Consider the following 14,142-nt stretch of genomic DNA (forward strand, 5'->3'; position numbering starts at 1 on the left):
GGGCGTTAGACGCTTATGTCCACAGAGCTGCCCTGTGGAGGAAATCAGATCATTTATTTGTATGTTTCGGGCCACCCAGGAAAGGGTGTCCTGCGTCTAAATAGAGAATGAGCAAGTGGGTGGTCGAGGCTATCTCACGTGCTTATGAGTCGGCTGGTCAGCCTTTACCTTTGGCTGTACGAGCCCGCTCTACTAGGAGTATGGCTGCATCCAAGCTTTATTGTCAGGAGTGTCCCTGAGTGAGGTTTGTGATGCGACTGGATGGTCTTCACCGTGCAGGTGCTCTCGTCCGCTGTGCGCTAGATCTCACATGACGGTCACTTGCTCCTATGGCGACGTGGGTATTCGCGTTCCCACAGCGTTTGACGCAGCTCGAAGTTCCCTTGAAAGGGAACGTCTCGGTTACGTATGTAACCCTAGTTCCCTGATAGGGAACGAGACGCTGCGTCGTTCTGCCATACTCCCGGCATTCCCGTTAAGCGCTCCTTCAGGCCTATCAGAAGCTGATGCACTTGTGTTTTTGGGGTGCTTTGTAGTTTCCTGGTCGATGACGTCACCCGCCTATGACGTTCCGTCTCTCCATTGGGCTGATTCCATACGTGCTTCATGACGCACAACGCAGGGGCGTTCCCACAGCGTTTGACGCAGCGTCTCGTTCCCTATCAGGGAACTAGGGTTACATACGTAACCGAGACGTTTCTTAACTGATGGAAGTACTAAGGCATTTTTTTAGATCAGCTGGAAAGATCCCTAAACTAAGTGATTTATTAATAATTGTGAGTAAGCTTGGCCCTAATGTGTCAAAAAGTTGTATTAAACTACGAGGTGGAATAATGTCTAATGAACAAGTTGTAGGCCTAAGATGGGTAATAATTTCTTGTAGATGTGCAAATTCATTAAAGACTGAGGAGCATGGAGACAGCATGTTTCCAGTGTCATAAATGTTCTGAATTTCATCAGTACCTGGCCTTTGATTTTCGATCTTATTAGAAAAAAATCTAAGAAAATCATCACCATTTAGGTGGGAGGATACCAGATAATGTGGTCTGTGAAGGTCAGCTTATCATCAAAGATTACTCCAAGATTTCTGACCGACCTTGATGGGGTGATTGAGGAAGAATCTAGCTGGATAGTGAAGTCGTGCTGTAGAGACAGATTGGCAGGGAGGACGAGAAGGTCAGTCTTTGCCAGGTTGAGCTGCAGGCGATGTTCCTTCATCCATGCCGAGATGTCCGCCAGACAGCTTGAGATCCGTGCAGCTACTGTGGGATCATCTGGTTGAAATGAGAGGTAGAGCTGGGTGTCATCAGCATAGCAATGGTAAGAGAAACCATGTGCCTGTATGATGGGTCCCAGTCAGAGATGGGCAGTATTTTAATTACATGTATTTGAAATATGTATTTAATTACTTTTGAGTATTTTGTATTTTCCTTAACAAAAATAAATGAAATGTCATTTGTAATTAAATACTTAGAGAGACTGTCATTTGTATTTAAAATACTTAAAATACTTATTTAAATATATCATTTTATATTGCATATATTAGCAGATAAGGAACTCCCGCACACTATCGTAACTTGCTATTTAAAATGAACGTTCATTGCATCGTGATTCAAAGTTACAAAATATGCCGCAACTGGATAATTCATATCTTTTCTTCTGATCGAACTCTTATGTTCACTAATTCTTTGTTTTAATTGGCGTGACGTTTTCCCCCACATAGCCAATACCACAAGGACAACGAATCAAATAAACCACCATTTATTAACACACAATGTTTCGGTCACACGACCTTCATCAGGAGTATACAAATGTTCAAAATCATCTCTTTTCAGATAAAAAACATGACCAATTACCAGAACTCCATCTGTAAACAATTAAGCTCATTGGAAGTACATAATTAGCACCACATCACAAACAATTACAAATTGTAATAGTTACAACAATCAGTAAAGATCACCCTGTAGGTTAACAAGATCATCCAAAACACATAATCAACACGTCATCATCAAACAGCATCAAATTGTAATTCTAAACAGTTGCAACAGTCAGGCTCCTTAGCCACTCAAACTCATTGTAAATACATAGTAGAAACAACATGTCATTCAAAACATTACAAAATCACTATAACATTACATTAAATAATGCTTTGTCGTTCATACCCCTAGGTGATAAAACCCCTAGGTGATTTTGCATATATTAACTTTCATCACCAGGCTTAAAGGGATAGTTCACCCAATAATGAAAATTACCCCATGATTTACTCACCCTGAAGCCATCCTTGGTGTATACTGTATGACATTCTTCTTCAGACAAATACAATCAGAGTTATATAAAAAATGTCCTAGCTCTGCCAAGCTTTATAATGGCAGTGAATGGCCGTTTAAGTTTTGAAGTCCTTTAAAGCACATCTATCCATCATAAAAGTGCATCTATTCATCATAAAAGTGCTCCACACGGCTCTGGCGGCTTAATAAAGGCCGTCTGAAGCGAAGCGATGCGTTCGTGTAAGAAAATTATCCATATTTAAAACTATCGACTAAAATAACTAGCTTCCGGCAGACGGCTGTATGCATCGATTTACGGCAAAAGAGTAACACTTGACCCGACGCATGACGTAATGACGAATGCGGAAGCGCAGAGGATAGAGCAAAACAAAACACCAGTCATGAATTAGAAGTCTAAAACAACAATTTGTCGGATGAGCTTGAGTTTGTTGTCCAGCCCTGTTTGTTAAAGCTTACGCTACTCCTACATGCGTCACTGGTTACTTTTGTGGCGCAAGTCGACTTGCCTGGGCCGTCTGCCGGAAGCTAGTTATTTTAGTCGATAAAGTTTTAAATATGGATATTTTTCTTACACGAACGCATCGCTTCGCTTTAGAAGGCCTTTATTAACCCCCGGAGCCGTTTGAAGCACTTTTATGATGGATAGACGCACTTTTATGATGGATAGAGGCACTTTTATGATGGATAGAGGCATTTTGATGGACTTCAAAAAATATACAGCCATTCACTGCCATTATAAAGCTTGGAAGAGCCAGGACATTTTTTAATATAACTCCGATTGTATTCATCTGAAAGAAGAATGTCATATACACCAAGGATGGATTGAGGGTGAGTAAATCATGGGCTAATTTTCATTTTTCAGTGAACTATCCTTAGGACCATAGACATAAAATACAAATAGGACTAACAAATTGCCTTTCACGTTTTTTGGCAAGAAAATCACGTGATGTGACACTTCCTATTGACCCTGTTCACATTTCCGGGTTTCTCAGAAGTGGAAGGCGTCATAGTTGGGTAAACTTCTATAGCAGTGAATGAGAGACTACATTGAATATATTTTTTGTGTTCCCATTTGCTCAAATAGCAAAAGAAAAACGCCACAACAGCGTTTTCACAACTTTCAAAAAGAGTAAAAAAAAAATAGAGATAGATTGATAATGGCAGTCGGAAGAGAGAAAGATGTCAACTTTGTCACAGCCGCGGTATTAGAAACACCCTCACAGCAGTGTTAACTTGTGTAATATTATACAAATAAGTGTTATAGGCGTAATGATCTTTTATTATGACATTAAAAGCGCATCTTCTGCACTAAACGATGATATTCCGATATTGTACACACTTACATGTATCTAACTCCACACTTACTCTCACACTACACAAGACTGTAAATTTTGTTTGTATTTTCAAATTACAAATTACTTGTATTTAAATTGAATACTTTTTTCACAGCAGTATTTTGTATTTTATTTAAATACATTTGATGAGTAAGTATTTGTAATTTGTAATTAAATACTTTTTGATGTATTTGTGCCTATCTCTGGTCCCAGTGATGTGGTGTAAATGGAGAAGAGAAGCGGTCAAAGAACTGAACCCTGGGGAACCCCTGTGGTCAGCTGTCCACCATCTTGCTTTTTCTGTCCATCTATGCTTCTCTCTTTGATCTGTTGAGATGTCATATGACCTGTTTTGGAGAAATATCTTTCTCTTTCTATCACATTCATCTCAATGGAACCCAGGAGGTATGATTTTAAACCTGCCATCATTGCTCATGGGTGCTCAATTCTGCAGCCAGGGGTTTTTTTTAGCCAATCACCTGAGCTATGAATGCCATGTGACTGATTAGAGCTGCAGAAAAAACAACATCATAACAGCGCTGATGGCACCACAAGAACATGCATTATTTCTTCATTAGCAAGTATCCTGAGCTCCATTTCACATGCAGCACTCATAAAATAAAATAGGACACTGGTATAATGTAATGTAATACATTAATGTTTTATTAATTACATTTATTTGCTTCTTTAAAAAAAAATCTGTCACAACATATCACTACTTTGAATGGCTATTAATGGTTGTAATGTATAGTCCAGAGGTGAGTTGCAGTGAGAACCCAAGTGCAGTTTATTAACCCTCTGGGGTCTGAGGTGTTTTCAGGGTCCTTGAGATGTTTTGGCATGCTCTGACATTTCTGCTTTTTTCAGTTGCTTATAAACATATTAATGGCACAGGTTAAATTACACTCTATATAGCACACACAGGGCTACCATAATATGTGAACAACATGTTAATACATGTTTGTATTGTTGAGAGAATATTGTTTATGCGTGGTTATTGAAAAAACTAAAAAATAAAGTTTCTAATATAAGGCCACAAATAACATACTAAATATCTGTCCACAAGACTTTTGACTAGTGGATGTTGTCGCCTAGAGTTTTTGCTTCGAAATTGATCTGAAAATCATTCTGCCTAATCATTCACATAAAACAATAGATTGTTTTAAATTGTGAAAAACATTTTTTTGTTTGCAAAAGGCAATATGCGGATGGGCGGAACGGCCCAACCCCCTCATGAATAATTAGGCAGTTCTCACCTGAGCAGACTGCATACTAATGAGCCTTTCATTCAGTGGTGTCACACAAGAAAGAATGCAAGGACAATATATATATATATAAATAAATAAATAAATATGTATACACACACACACACACACACATATATATATATATATATATATATACACTACCGTTCAAAAGTTTGGGGTCAGTGAGAATTTTATTTTTATTTTTTGGAGGAAAGAAATCAATACTTTTATTTATCAAGGAATAATTAATTTGATCGAAAGTGACAGTAAAGACAGTTATAATGTTACAAAAGATTCTAACCCTAACCCTATTAATCAAAGAATCCAAAAAAAAAAAAAAAAAAAAACTGTACAACTGACAGACCAACAACTGTTTCAACATTGATAATAATAATAAATGTTTCTTGAGCATCAAATCCTCATATTATACTGATTTGTGAAGGATCATTTGACACTGAAGACACTGACACTGGTGATGCTGAAAATTCAGCTTTGATCACAGGAATAAATTACACTTTACTATATATTCACACAGAAAACAGCTGATTTACACTGGAATAATATTTAATACTATAACTGATTTTTGTTGTATTTTTAATCAAATAAGCGCAGCCATGGTTAGCAGAAGAGAATTCTTTTAAAAGTATTTAAAATCGTACCGACCCCAAACTTTTGAACGGTAGTGTGTATATATATACAAACAATCAAAATATAAATGAAAGCCAAAAGCACATTTTTAGTCACACCTTTTAGCCATCCACATACCATTTTTAGCCATCCACCGCGGTCAAAATAAACCAGTCGCATTTCAAAGTCGTTCGCGAAACGACCGCCAGGTGGCGCAAAGGGACATTTAGCAAAACGTAAGTGGGGCTAATGTCTGTAGCCTAAGGATGAAATACTACAAGTTATGGTAATTTCCAAATAAGCCTACAACAAACATTTATAGCCTACTCCGTAATTGTTGGTCATACAGATAAGATATAATCTTTTAAAACTGTAAAAGGCTAAAGTATAGGCCTACACTCACAGGCTAAATGAAAAAATCGCTCATGTGAGAAACAGACGTTTGGGTATTTCTCAGTGAGTAAATTCATAGCCGAGCGGTAGAACTTAGGGTTCATCATCAAGATGACACGGGTTCAAATCCCGCACAAACAAGGTCTGCTGTATATTTTATATTTATTTAGATTTGTCTAGCTCTAAAACTCTGTTACACCCAGTGGCGGTCTTAACATAGAGGCATAGGTAGGCGGCTGCTTGGGGCCCCCTACCAGCGGTCGTAGTAGGGGGGCCCCCCAACCAACCTCAAAAAAATATATATAAAAGAAAAGAAAAAGCCCCTTATCATCATGAACGCTTCAAAGGCATAGTAAATGTTATTAATATTCTTAAGAAATACGTTGAAATGTTAAAGTAGTAGTTTAAATGTCCAGTTCATGGTTATCTGTCCCTACACATAACACCCCCTACTTTGGCAATAAAATGGACTAGTCCGAACGGCGCGCGGCGCGAAACCGCGAGAGATAAACATGACTGGAGGACTGGGAAGTACACAAAGAAGCAAGACGAGTCTAAACGCGAAAATGAAACGAAGTTACCCAAGCGGCTCAAATAAAAGAAAAAAAGACAAAAGACGCCGATATGTATTTGGCAACGCTGCCAAAAATGACAAACTTTTTTACGCCTACTGTTGGGGACACATGCCGCTACAGCAGCAGCTGTGAAGTGACGCTAGTTGAGGATAACGTGTAAGTTATAATGTTACTGTTATACTGAAAGGACAAAAGTAAATATGACATTTATTATGGGTTTATCTGATGATTGTTTTAAGTTCACGTAAATTAAAAGTTGTTATATATTTTTTGAAGCTTAACAAAATGTAAATTTGTTGGCTTTCAATTACACTGTAATGTTGGATGGCTGGCTATAATTAATGTTTAAAATTAGGGGGAAAAAATCCTTTTTACCCAGACATCAATAGCTGTATTAGTATCAGTGATACTGACCTTCATTCATAAAAAGATGCCATTAAACAAGTATTTAAAATATACTGTCTTTATGTTGTCTCTACATTCATTTGTAGATTAACTGTGAAATTATTACATTATAAAATATATAAACTAATATAAACCTATAAAAATGTTTGTTTGTAGAATGTTTTAAATGTCAATCTCATGTGCAATGGCAATTGCAACCTCATACAAAGTCAATTATTCATCTTGGCAATATTTGCTAATATGGCTGTTTGTGGGGGTTTACCCTAACTATGTGTCTTGCTGGTTATATTGATATTGATTTGATCTTAAAAAAAAGAATAAACAGTGCTGGGTTTCCTGGCATTTTGGCAAAGCCAGGTGTTATCTGAAACCTTATTCTCTGTTGGGGGAAGGTTTTTTTTTTCTCCTCTCCAACCTTTACTTCCCCGTAGATTAGCTTTTCCTACCATTCAGTCGGTAATTTTTTTTTTCCGTTCTCATAAAGATGGGATGGGGGGCCCCCATACGTACCTTCGCTTTGGGCCCCCAATTTGCTAAATCCGCCACTGGTTACACCATACAGTTTTTTTTGCTTATATTTATAAAATACAATTATCATGCATTTCCATTTTACACTAAGGAAAAAAAATAGTATCCAACAGAACGACTTTGCATCTGTATAATAATAGGCTACCAATCGTAATTTCAAAAGCAGTTATGTAAAAAAATTAATTATAGGCTATATAGCCTATATATATATATATATATATATATATATACTATATATATATATTTTTTTTTTTTTTTTCAGGGCTGCCAACTCTCACGCAATTGACCCAAATCTCACGCTCTCACACCACACCCCCGATTTCTCACGCTGAAGTGTCAACCCGGTCGGTCAAATTCCTAAAAGATATAGTTTATCTATAGATCTACCTGTTGAGCCACTCGTGATCGACTAGTTATACCGCAAATTAGTTAAAATATCCCGTAATCTATCTAGAGCGAGCGTGCATGCGAGACAGCTATTGTGCTCCAAACCATGCGCGCGCATGGCAGAGAGGTCTGTTCCCTACAACCTAGAGTTTTTAAAAACATGGTTTTAAGTAAAGTGTGATTTGCCAGGGGGGACTAGGATTTCCTTCTGGTCTAAACATCCCTGCTTCTGCTGAATTATTTTAATCCCCCCTGTAATTTTTTGGTCATAGAGATAAGAGTAGGCTTACATCGTTCAAAACTGTAAACTTGTATTCATATAGGCTAACGACAAAAACAGTATAGGCCTACAGAGGATCTACTCAAACATGCAATGTAAGCGCTTCCCAATGAGAAAATGACAAGACAAGGGTGAAAATCTCGCTCTATGTAGGCTAAATCGCCCTGAATTAAAATGTAAAAACAAATCAAATAATGTATTTGTCGAAATGTTGCGATATTGTTTCATTTAAGTTCATAATTATTCTATAAATGTTATTTAATTTAGCAGCATTACCACGAAGCACCGTGTTTCGATATTTATTTGAATAATACAAAATAAAATAAAAACTTAATTCACAAATTGCATGCCTTAAGGATCCAAAGATCCCTGTAGAATTTAATATTGAGTTGAACATTTTGTTCATGACAACAAATTAGCATGCGTTTTTTCAGATTATATTTAGTTTTGCTTGGAAAAAGCTGGCCCAAACCAGTTTTATTTCATCAATTATTGAAATAATGAAATATTTAGTAATAAACTTTTGTGACAGAAATATCACTAGGCTACATGTAACTTAAATCATTTAATTCCTTCATTATCAACACTGTCTAGAATAGCGATTTAAGTGTGAATTGCGACTTCTCTTTGTGTTAAGTCAGCCTCAGACTCCGATAGCCTGTGGGGGGTTGGAGGGACATTGCTGGACAAAGGTGTTAATGTTCCTCTTTCATATGGAGAGTGTCGGATAGCCAGCCCGATGAGCAGGCAAAATTATTGTAAGGATAAATCTGTGTCCAAATGTAGACCCCATATCTTATTAAATTATAAATATTGTAGTTTATTTATTGTAGCCTATTTAAAGTTTTTTTCACACAACATTTCAATTGAAGTTATTGTAAGGTGAATTCAACAAGGCATGCTGTGTCTTTGAAGCAACAATTAAAGGTTAAATAATTTTTTCGTGATTTGTATGGCTGACACGCAGCGACATATACAGTATTATCAGCTGTATGATTTGTTTTTACCCTGAAATGTTTAATTTAGAGAGAGAGACCCGCGCGCGCAGCGAGGGAGACTAAATAAACTTGTTAAAAAGAGATCCGTTTTGTAGGCCTACTGTTTTAATTGTTTAATTTAGCTGTAATTTCTTTGGCAATACAAATTTAAAATGTCGCAAGAATAAGATTAGCCTAGTGTTTCTTATTTTGCATCGCAAAAGAAATAAACTCTAAACAAGATGCAACCCTGTTTTACATTAAACAATTTAAACCTTGAAATGTTCGAACTTGGTTTCAAACTTAAGTAATTTTAGTGTTCTTTTACATTACACAATAATTTAGCAGACTAAAGACGAGCTTCTTCATTTTCATTTTCTGATGCAATCGGCTGACAATCTTCCTTCATCAGTTTTTGTCGTTTGTGCAGCGGCTGCGGTTCTACAGGAATGTAGCAAATTTATGTTGTAATGATAATCAAACAAAACTCTTGACTTTAAATAAGTAAACAGATATAAACAGTTACCTATTTAAGCATCAAGGTGGGAAAATATAAACGTAGGACAACATCGGTTAACAACATGTATGCTACATTGAGATTCGATCTCGGGTCGAATGAAGCTCCTCGAAGCTCGTGTCGTTGTGTTGATCACTGAGCTGTCTTCTGTATGCTGTTAAAGTTGTAAAGCCTAATTCATGTAGCCTAAATGTTTTTATTGCAATGTTTTATGTTGAAATGTTTTCATTATTTATTTATTATTTATATTCATTATTTATCTACATTTCAGTAGCCTAATTTCAGTATTGTGATTATGAATTATTTTAACTACGTTTCACTTGTTGAATTCTTCTGCTACCAGCTTTCAATCGCTCTGAATCAGCGCGGTGCGGCAGCAGATTACGCATTAGAGAGAATAAACCAGAATAAACGAACACTTTTCAGAGTCTATGATTGTAGCGCCTCTTAGCGGTAAAAGGCAGCAAATACACCACACATTTTACCGCCGCGGTGGAACGGCTGATGTGGGCATTGTCATGGCTTGCCTCGACATTTGCGTTTGAATAGCGCGCGTCCTCCGTGGGCGTGTCAGATTAACGCGTAATGAAGTGTAATGAGCTGGGGAAAAAAATACTGACAGCACTCTCTTTTCATACAGATTGCATAAACTGAGAATATTTGTTTTTTATATAAATTACTTCATTTAAAAGAAGAGAATTTAAGCTTCATAAAGAAAAATCTCTCGTGCCTGTGTGACAAGTAATCGCGGAGTTACAGTTAATCTTAGGACGCGTTTCAGAATGGACTTCACTGACAGAGAGAACGCAGAACTCGCATCATGTTTGTTTTTCTTTATTTGGTGAAAAGCACAACACTTTGTTTTTATTGTGAGTATCCACAAAAAAAATAGAAACTTAACAGGATCTAATGATGTACAACACTTATATGTAAGATCAAAATTAACCGAGTATTTTGAGTCTCTTTTACACTGATAAGAAAAAAAGCGAGACAATCGCGCCGGCGCGATAGCCGACCCCAGGGGGTTAAACAAAATACAGATAAACAAAACAAGACGATTACTAAAACTTGGCTTGACTAAGAACATAAACTTGAACATGACTTAAACTGACTAGACTTATCCAAAGCGGGTGACAACCAACAAAGCTAGACAAGCGACAGTGGGAACATGAGGCCTATAAATACACAAAAGGTGTATGATATTTGCCAAATACACAGAAGTTTCAGAGACATTTTAATTTAATACTTCATGTACTGCTTTAAAATCGGATTGATTTTATTCCGATTGAACCATGTAAATGCAGCTACTGATTTCAGGCTTAACCCTCTGCTGACCTCTGGGAGTTCAGGGGGGGCTTGCCACAGTGAGTCGACAAGCCCAACAACGTTTCTGAACTCCATCACTGGCAGTTGCGCCACTGCACACTCCAATGATGCAGATGAGGCGTCACCAAAATTACCGTCATTCACCACAATAGGTATGGGAAAACCTGGTCACCTGCTAGATAAATCCCCAGTATGAGACCTGCTCCTTTAAACGGTAACTGGGAACACACCAAAAGGTTGACTTTCCCAGTCACAAGTTCTGACTTCAAGTGTACCTGATGGAGAGGAACACAATCACACCCCATATCAACACAACGTATTAGTACGTCAGAACCGGTGCAGGAATTCTGCGAGAAGGGAAGTGACTCTTTCAGGATTAAGGACTTTTCTGAACCAGTATCTCACAAGATTACAAGGTTGATGCTCAGTGTTAGACAAGGAAACCGTACCAGCACGAATGAAAGGTTGCATGGACTTATTCTTAGTTGCAGGCATCGTTTGTACAAGAGCAACATTCCTAGAGTTACCATCTACATTCTTCTTTTTCCAAGCCTGGCACTCTGCAATCAGGTGATCTGGATCAAGGCAGTAAAAACAGACACATCGGCCAGGGGCAGACCTGTTGTCTGAATAAGCAGTGTCTCCTGATGCACCTAAGAATACACGCGTCAAATCTCGTGTCACAGTGTTTGGATGGGAAAATTGAGTGTTCGATGGCCGAAGAGATGGAAAGACCTTTAGGTGTGTCAAGATAAATTCATTTGCTAACACAGCAGCATCCAATAGTGAAGTTACTTTTTGTTCATTTAGATGAACAACGACACTTTCGGGAAGACAACCTTTAAAATCCTCCAGCAAAGATTGAAAAGTGGTGGAGAAACACCACTTTTCAAATAATGCTCTTTCCTCTCTTGCAAATTCTACATGAGTCTGTTTTCGCTGTTTTCGCATGCGCACAGAACTTTTGGTGATATACCTCGGGCACCAATTTATATGCTCTGAGAACAGCGGCTTTGACTACTTCAAAATCGTGACTCTGTTAAATCGGTAACGACACTCAAATCTCTTGAGCCTTACCGGTTAAACTGCACTGTAGGAGCAAGGCCCACATATCGCTCGGCCACCTAAGTTTACCTGCAATGCGCTCAAAAGCAACAAAGTACTCATCAACCTCAGACTCGCAAAAGGGAGGCACAAACTTGATGGCACAAACTTGATGTAAGGGAGGCACAAAGGGAGGCATCAAATTCCTGAATGTTTTGCTCTACATTCGTGGTAACAGGTATTGCAGGAATGGATGCGGAGGAAGAACCGGAGGAAGAACCGGAGGAAGACCTGGAGCGCGGGACAGCTTTAATCTCAATAGCTTGCAAATCTAGACACTGCAGATTAATATCACGGTCAGCTTCTACCTCAACAACTTTGAGTTTCAAGCGCAAATTCTCATTCTCCTGTTGTTTAACTTTGAATTCTAGCTCTTTTAAACGAATGGCCAGAACAGGATCAAAATTGGCACTCTCAATAACATCTCTACCAGGAAGAATTTCCTCAGCCACAACTACAGGGTTGGCCCTTAACCTCATTGTCTGGTAAGATGTTATCGCGCACAAGCTGCTCAAACAGCGAATCCTTTATTAATTGTTTTGTCGCTTCTTTTGGTACCTCCAAATTAAAGAAATGTGCAATCAAAAGTAGATCCTTTTTTTCTACACGTATTGATGATCTCTGTGGTGGGAAAAGAATAAACGCTAATAAATCAAACTCCATTTCTATCACCTCAGAGACTTCTCCTAGCCCAAAAGCGAAGACAGCGAAAAACTGACTTTTAGAGAGAAAAAGAGAAATTGTACTCACCGCAACGAATTAATAGTTTGAAGAAAAAGAAAAAAAAACGGACAAGCCCCCACTTGTTGCAATCCGTTTCAAGTCTAGGGGCAGGAAAGGAAGATAACAAAAGTTGGTGGGAGAGAGTGAGAGAACGTCTCGGTTACGTATGTAACCCTCGTTCCCTGAGTAGGGAACGGAGATGTTGTGTCGAAATGACGACGAAATGTGGGTTTCGCTTAGAAGCCTATCACCTTCGAGTGTTAAAAAACGAGCCAATGGCAAAAAAATGCCATGGGTCTGCGGAATTTGCATAGCATAACTCCGCCCCACCTCGTGGGTATATAAGGAAGAACGCTGGCAGAATGCAGACATGTTTCCCTGCTGAGGAGCCAAGACTGAGCTCGGCGTTCCAGCGGAACAGCGGAAGTGGCAGGAAGACGTAACGTCTCCGTTCCCTACTCAGGGAACGAGGGTTACATACGTAACCGAGACGTTTCCTTTCATAGTCACTTCGAGTTACGTCGAAATGACGACGAAATGGGGGTTCCAGTCTAATCACGCCACCTCTCGGCTGTCTTCCAGTGCCCTGCATAAGTGTGAGCTCCCTGTCGTGAGACTGGCACGGACGAAGGACTCCCACTTAACACAGCAATACCAAGGTACACTGGGGAGCATATCTCAGTGGAAATATGCAAACCATGCCCGCCCAAAGGGAGGTCTTAGGAATACACGTATGGCCCGAGAGAGGGTAGCATACGGAAGAACACTGGAGTATCCAGCCCGTAGGGTGGAATCTTTCAACTCCAGGAGTGGCAAGGTGGCTTGCCGAGGGAAAGACACATGCTCAAGGAGACTTACAGTGGAAATACACACGTGGGGGTCACCCAGCGGGGGGACCATGCACATGGAGGCACCTAGCCAACTGCGAAAGCTGCCGGGGGCATAACCTTGGCGTTGACGTCAACAGTGTTAGAGGAACCCAGGGCTTCTCGGGGAAACTCACCTGAGGAAAATATCGCACGTACCCAGTCCGTGGAGTGGAATGGCGAGCAAGCGAAGACACCTGAGCGGATCATAGTTACTGGCTAGTTGAAGCGAGTACACGAGAGGACACTAGCTCCACTCGGAGATTATAGAATCTCGAGAATGTGTTAGGTGTCGCCCAGCCTGCAGCTCTGCAGATGTCCGTTAGCGAGGCGCCATGCGCTAGAGCCCAAGAGGAAGCCACACTCCGGGTGGGCTTTCACACCAAGTGGGCACGGTCGACCTTCCTCCTGGTATGCCAAAGCAATGGCGCCCACTATCCAGTGAGACAACCTTTGCTTGGAGAGATCTTTCCCTTCAGCTTCCCACCACGACAGACAAAGGGCTGGTCTGAGGTCCTGAAACACTAGGTCCTGTCTACGTAGACACGGAGAGCGCGTACTGGAC

This window comes from Rhinichthys klamathensis, unplaced genomic scaffold (genome assembly GCF_029890125.1).
Source record: "Rhinichthys klamathensis goyatoka isolate OS25496 unplaced genomic scaffold, OSU_Roscu_1.1 h1tg000149l_1, whole genome shotgun sequence".
NCBI classification, from domain to species: domain Eukaryota; kingdom Metazoa; phylum Chordata; class Actinopteri; order Cypriniformes; family Leuciscidae; genus Rhinichthys; species Rhinichthys klamathensis.